At 38.3% G+C, this 7,797-nt stretch overlaps 1 long non-coding RNA gene across 1 annotated transcript; it reads left to right on the top strand.

Moving 5' to 3' along the window:
- Positions 1-1,827: 1,827 nt before the first annotated feature.
- LOC122560959 lies at positions 1,828-6,139 on the top strand. The gene is made up of 3 exons (XR_006314862.1): positions 1,828-1,966; positions 3,711-3,845; positions 4,211-6,139. It is a non-coding gene; the product is annotated as an uncharacterized LOC122560959 (long non-coding RNA).
- Positions 6,140-7,797: the final 1,658 nt, after the last annotated feature.

The raw sequence follows: 7,797 nt of genomic DNA on the forward strand, positions 1-7,797 counted from the left end.
TATGCAACCACTGTTGTCCAAAGGCCAGCCCACAGATGTTACCAAATTCTAATTAAACCTCCCCATTTGCACATACACCGAAAAAAGAAAGAGCAAAAAAAACCTCAAATCAAATAAAAATGAGAATTTTGATGATCAGTATCTTTGAAAAGATATGAACCTGAGAGGGGGAAATGAGGGCTCAGGGTAATCTATGTGCTGAAATATTTTGCTTCTTTTTCTAGAAAATGTGCAATTTGGTCAGGCAGAAAAAATTGAACAGAGCCTCCCAAGCAATAAATCACTGGATTCCTGGTGACATTCATACAATGCGGATATAGTGTTAACTGTATGAGTCAGACAGCCCTTACTGCACTGAGCTGGTTCCTAGGAGGTGACCTTGCCACAGTGTTGTAATCAATCATTCTGGCACAGGACACACTGTTTTTGTTTAATATTACACTATTGGCATATATAGTAAACAAAGTGCAGAGGAAAATTTGGAACGATACCACTGTACGCAGCTTGCTGCAATATTTTGCCGTCTGTAAGATCAGCACGCCTGTTTTCTCTGAATGCCCTCGTTTCTATTACCTGGACTTTTCCAACATAAAGTTTTTTATTGCAGCCGCTTAGTTATACGACAGAGCGAAAAAAAAACCCAGATGAACCGAACCTTTTCTTAAAATAAAACTCTTGGAGCATACAAAAATAAAACTGAAAGCAGAAACCTGCTTAAATAAATATGCATCTTCGTGTGACAGCCCTCAGCAACTTGTAATTTTATAAATAGCAATAAATGGTTCAATCAAAGAGTAACACTCTACCTATAAGGTTTCTGAAGTCATCGGGGAATGATCATTTTCGCTTTCAATTGAGTGTGGTACTACAGTACCTCCTATTACAATAATGGGTGTCAGGTACTGTTTGGGCTATATAGGATTAAGTTATCACCTATATGCTGAGTGTTAATTTATTACTTCAGATATTTTCATATCTGGTTCATGTTCACTCACTCTGCCACGTCCGAGAAAAGTTCTCGGTCCCTGCTAGCCTCTGCATCATGTGACTGAGATTACCTGGCAGTGTGCAATGGTTTTCCTTTGCCGGACCTGGCTCAGGTTAAAGTCTGGGAAGAGTGACCACACTCTGGCTGTTGAACAAGGAAAAGCGTCTTTCGGTGCTGAAATATCTCAAAGCAGCAGCATTCCTTAATTGTGACAATCAAAGTTGAATATCTGAATTCACAGTAAACAAAAGTGATTGCGGGTTCAATATGTTCGTCGTGTTTGAATGAGACTTTGCAAACACCGGGGCATTCTGTCTGTCTGGAATCCACATTAATATAGCGTTTGGCTTTTATTTAGTGCTTATTTTCCAGTTGTGAACAGGCAGCTATGTTTGTGCGTAAATTGGATGCGGTTTTTTTTTCGGCTCAGCCCCGAGGCTGAATGGAAGATGCTGACTGAGTCAGAAGCAGGGTTAGGCACTGCGCGAGTGTACGGATAACTCATGTAGAAAACATGCCTGTTACCCGTACTTGTTCCCCTTCTGAAGAATCCCTCCAGGACAGTTGGAGGAACCAACCAGTAATTGTGCAGAGCTCTTACACCAGGGCAGGTGAGATTTAGGGGGTGTGGGGGAGGAGTTGGGAAGGGAAAACTGATATGCACGAGTGGGTAAGCAAACAAGAAGGCCAAATTTGACACGCTTTCTAACGGCTTTTCACTGTTTAGTTGCAGCTTCATGCCCAGGTTATTAGTGCTTTGGCGTGGAAAGTTGCTCATAAATTCCCAATATATTAATGTTAATTGACTGCACCAATTGAGACAATTGGTTCCAGAATTCTTTGGCTCTGTCTAGTGGAGTTTACTAGCAAATGCCAATGCACGCTGAAATGAAACAGACAAAGGAATCTGGTTGCTAAGTATTTGTACTGAGTGACGGATATCAGCTGATTGTACACCCAGCTACTGGGGACAGCAAGGTATGCAAATAAGCTTTATAAGGAATTTAGCTGAAGCATTTTTTTTCCATCATCATGCCCACATTCACAGCTATCATGAAATAGTAACTAAATTGAGAGAACAGAACAACATGGAAGGCAAAGTCAAACTGGTTCATCTGATAAATCTCCAGATTCTGGGAGGCAGTTTCCAACTGTGGTGCAAATTGAATAGTCTAGATGTTCAGTATGCTGCCTGCAAAGAATTTCAGAGCCATTTCCATAGCTCAGCTTTGTCTGTATTATAATGTGTTGGCAAGCTGCTTATACTTAATAAATGCTTACCAAAACTTGGAATTGTTGGTGGTCTTGGGAGGAGGGGTGGACAATTTGGGTAGAGGTTACAGAGAATCTGTTAACTCTTTCACTGAGCTGAACAAGATTGTATTTTTACATTTGGTGGGTGCAAGGGAGGGAAGGTGAGATGAGGAGATAATCCTGAATTGATGCTATGGGAGGATCAGTAGTGGACTTGATGTTTCATTGCTTGTAAAATGCTCCATCATTGTAGGCAATGTTTTTACAATGTCCTCAAAAAGCCTGTTAAGAACTGGACAAAACTACGTCCAACTTGCTTCAAGAAGGACATCAGTGTTTGTTCAATTGTCCTCTCAAGTGAATCTAGAGAATGTGGCAGGAGCATTGCTAGAGGAATTTCACTTTGCTGTTGTGCGTCACTGATAAAACAAGTCACACTGCTATAAAGGAGTGAGGTGATGATGACTGCTCTGCACACGAGGATGTCTACTGACTTGTGGAGGTCATTATTGTCAAATGCTGGGTTGCAGAAGGCTGAGCTGATGTAGTTGATCCAGTGTTTGATCTCTTTATCTGTGGCAGCATTTTGAGAAAGGGGTAACTGCAAATGAACAGAATATTCCAGGGTCTTCCCTTCAACATATTGAAATATTTGACTGATGGAATATTTGACTGACAAGGTCTTTGATTAATACAAATTTTGTTCTGGCAACATTGAAAGGTATGCAGGAATCAATTCACGATGGACTGGGCACCCTCCCTCACCAGGTCCTGTTTTTTTCAAATCTTGAATGGCTAGTGGTTGGGGAGAACAAAAGAATCACTACAAACCAAAAGGGAGTTTTCCCTTAAAGTGCAGGAGCATTGACATCAGTGACTGGGAAGAACTTGCTACCAATTAATCAAAATAGTGAAAATTTGTCCAACCAGCTTCATAAGGTTTTAAGTCAAAAAATCTTAATGATGAGGTAGAGAGGTAGCAAAAAAAAAAGAAAAACAAGCAAATTGCACTTCAGATCCCATTACTTCTTGGGATGGCCTTTCTCATAAGCCTAAAGCTTTTTGAATTGAGAATTGATGTGTTCAATCACATGTAGACCCATGACAGAAGCATGCAACCCTGAGCAGATGTCACACTAGAATTGAGGGACTCTTTATAAAAGATAATCACAAACCTCATTCCACATCTTGGACTGATGGATAAAGGGTTCTAGCCAAGGCCCATGCTTTTAATATTTTTAAATTGGGTAAGAGGTTGTCAGTGAATTTAAAATAAAATAATTAATGTATGCATTGTTCCTCATGGACTGCAATTATCCCCATTCTATTACTATTGTGCTATTCATTTACAGCTGTTTAAAATTTAGATATATGTAGAAAATATATGGAGTGTATAGACTTCATATACATACCCTTTGCTGCCAATTATTTTACTCTTATGAAATCTAACATTGCTGATTTGAATTAGTTTCAGATGTTTAAATGTCATCGAATTTGTAGGAACTGCACACCAGGTCTTTCATTTAAGTCTTTCTAATTGTGGGGAAATACAGTATTGTTTTATGGCTGGTACTGATGGTTTGAAAGCTCCGTACAGCATTAGGTAAGTAGTTTGGATGGAATTTTGCATTCTGCTATGTCATGCCTGCCAATGATGTAAAGAAGCTATGGTTAGATACAGAATGAATATGCAATTTTGACAGTCTAGTTAATTATGCAGAAGCTTGTTGAAATACTGCTTGCGCTAACAATTCTGATGTTATTTTCCAGTGGAATGATTTTAAGAACATGTTACTTGAGGACAATATTTGGATGCTTTAAAATTACAGTTTTCTTCGAAGTGTGTAAATGTGCATCAATTGGTGCTTCCTTCCTGTAGGAGCACGTTGTGTTTGTGCCCATCGTAAAGCAGCTTGCTGGAAGACAGCTATTTCCAATCTCCTTGCATTTTGTTGGTTCTCGTTACAGTGAGCAGTGATCACCATCCTTCCTGATTCTCAATGTTGCTCTTAGCAGTAACTACCATGGCACTAAAAGGATTAGCACCAGCCAGAGCTCAGGGCTCCAGGCCCTGCTGGTATTAAACTTTTCAATGGCATCGTGCCAGCATCAGCAACCAAAACCAGGATGGATGCCAATCAAGACTGACTGCAATGCCAACCAACCAAAGACAAATCCACTGGATGCCTCAAACAAACAGTCTTTTTCTGGCTAAGAGATCTGAAATTGTCAGTCTCCAGCAGGCTGCTATTGACAGCCATGGGACAGAAATATTTCCTCTTGAGAAATAGCCTTTAAATCATTTCTTAACATGCTTTCTGGGAAGATGCATTTTAAAAATAAAATTCCTGCCCCCACCATCATTTTCTTTTTAAAGTAGATAGGGCATTTTCTGCATGTTTTATATCACTTATTCTTTAACTACAAGAGCAAATGATTAAGCTTTCATCACACATTCAATCTTTTCTTGCTAACTACAAATGGGAATTTCTCTTCTTCCCTCTGAAAATTCCTCTCAATTTCTGCTCTCTGTTCCTATGATGAGATGGGGGTCTCATGGTTCAGCACAGATATCAAGTTGGCAGTTCTTCACGTCAGGCTAGAAATGAGCACTGGAATCAGTTTATCTGACTGCTAAAGATCTAGCCCCATCTGATCACTACTCATACAATATGCTACACTGTTCTCTGGCTAGCACTGAAGAACAAGCCTTTCTTTCTTAGCTCAGATCCTTCACTTGCAGTCTCTTTTCACATCCCCACTTATGACGCAACTAACTCAGAATAGACTTGGATCAAAAGTGAAACATTCGTGATATGCATAATTCAGTGCCAGAACACGCACTGCATTTATCCACTGAATGATAGAGCTGGCCCTTTAAGATTCCACTGGTAATTAGGTAATGGGTGTGATGCAATGTGCAAATACACACTTCTTGCAATTGACACTTGTGAGTGATTTAGAATTTGACAATCCTGTCACAATACTGATTTCAATACAGAAATAAATTGTGCTTCTTTATTAAGTAACATTGTAAATGATGTGCAATTTACATAAATTTTGCTTTAGTGCACAAGGCACTGTGTTGTTTGCTCTATCATGGCAGATTATTAAAAGAGACGCAGAACCATGGCAAAGGATTGGTATAACATAAAAGGCCAGGAACGCCTGGATTTAAAATCGTAATATTCAATCAGACTGGGAATATTTATTGAGAGAAAACAGAGCTAACGTTTCAAGTCCAGTGATCCTACTTGAGAAGATCTTTCTGAAGAAGGTTCACTGGACTTGAAACATTAGACACTGTTTTCACCCGACTGATGCTGCTAACTTTCTCCAGCAATTTCTATTTTTATGTTTCAGATCTTTAGCATCCATTGTTCTTTGTTTAGTTTATAATGTTAATATTTATTTTTAGTTTGTGAATAGAGTATGGTGACCGTTATACTTTTAACCATTATTATTCTTACTTGACGAGCACAGATTAAGTTAGAGAATCTAAAGCAAAACTGAACATACATTGATTAGTTATATTGAGTTACCTTCCTGAATACAAAACATTTTTGTATCAAATTTGATATTGCATTTGTATTTCTAAATATGCTGCAATAAATCTTTCAATGGTGTGCGAATGCAAAAAAAAACAGTTTCTAATTTGATACCCATTATACATGCTGTCTAATAATTATTTCCATTGGTTCAATAGGACTGAATATCATGGGGCTTATTGCAGGAAGCCAATGCAATGACATTCATTTTGTACCAAGATGCAAGATGAATTTCTGCCATACTACCTTTTAATTTAAAACAAAAATGATGTGTTGTAAAATAATGACATTAAAAATTTCTACTGTAGATAAGAAACTGTGCTTTGAATATTTATCATGCAATACAAATAAACGATGTTTTCTATCAGTTTTAATCAACAATATCTTTCTCAATTCCTACACTGTTCTTAAATAATCAGACTGCTAATCAGACACCAAGCACTGGATAAGCAGAAATTTCTTCCAACCAAATATTCATTGATATCATTGAAGAACCCTACACAATTTATGCAGTCTGTCCAATAAACATTTTGTTTCCCCATTTCATTCAACATCTTAACTTTTGGATTTAACAACTTGCCTCATCAAAACATAAATTCCAGAGTACATAACTGAAGTAAATATTATTGGCAATGGATTAAAATCATGTACATAGATAGCAGACACAGAAACAGATCTTTTGACACAACTGATCGATGTCAATGTTCATGGTTCACAAACGTCTTCTTGTACTGCTCTGCATCTAACCCCATCAAATATTGGCTAATCTTCTATTTTCTTTGTCTTGTATTTACTTAGTTTCTCCTCAAATCTATCTAGACCATTCATCTCAACAATCCCTAGGGTAGTGAGGTTCATGTTCTAACCACTCTCGGGCTAAAGATGGTCTTCTTAAATTACTTGTTAGATTTATTATCTTATAAAAATGAACTGTAGCTTTGATTTCTTCCAGAAGTGCAAGCATCTTCTGATGTCTATCTATTGAACCCTTTCATAAACTTGATCAAATTATCCTTTGGTTTCTCTTTTCTAGAGAGAAAAATAAAGTCTTTCCCGATTCAGTATTGGCTTCTGTCAGACCATTTCTTGTTTGTGCTGTCTAGATCTGATTTTCTTACTGAGATAAAACAGGACAATAATCAGTTTCTTTCCTACCAAACATAGAGTATGAATGTCAGTGTTCACATGCACTAAACAGTAAATCCAAACTCCAGTTCATTTTCAGTAGTTAGTTACAATAGGTTTGCAAATTAGATTAGATTCCCTACAGTGTGGAAACAGGCCCTTTGGCCCAACAAGTCCACACCGACCCTCCGAAGAGCAACCCACCCAGACCCATTCCCCTACATTCACTCCTGACTAAGGCACCTAACACTACGGGCAATTTAGCATAGCCAATTCATCTGACCTGCACAACTTTGGACTGCGGGAGGAAACCAGAGCACCTGGAGAAAACCCACGGGGAGAATGTGCAAACTCCACACAGACAGTTGCCCAAGACAGGGATTGAACCCAGGTCCCTGGCACTGTGAGGCAGCAGTGGTAACCACTGAGCCACCGTGCCGCCCAATGTCTATGTTTTGTGCATTGTCAAAACCCAAATGGCATGGAACTCCTGCCTCAAGGCAAATTGAAACCCAATTCTGGAATTGTACTTCAACCTCATCGTTGGTCCATGGGCAAAGTTATAAAAGAAACATCCTGTCAAGTTGGCAATGAGCAGATGCTAATAAATATTGTTGGATTGACTACCAATGTACACTCACAATCTACATTTTTAAAGAGTGTCAAGAAAATCCTATTACACTGCTGTAAAATCAGCACAAAAGTAAGAGTAATAAAGAAGTTATCTGAAAAATAACCAGCATTTCATGAATTAAAACATTAGGTAAAGATTGTTTCTTCTGTGTTTTGAGATTTTGGAGCTTATTGAGATGTAGGAACATCATTTCAATGCATTAAGTTGCATTCACCAAGCATTTGTATTCTAAAATTAGGTTAGATTTC

This window comes from Chiloscyllium plagiosum, chromosome 22 (assembly GCF_004010195.1).
Source record: "Chiloscyllium plagiosum isolate BGI_BamShark_2017 chromosome 22, ASM401019v2, whole genome shotgun sequence".
Lineage (NCBI taxonomy): Eukaryota > Metazoa > Chordata > Chondrichthyes > Orectolobiformes > Hemiscylliidae > Chiloscyllium > Chiloscyllium plagiosum.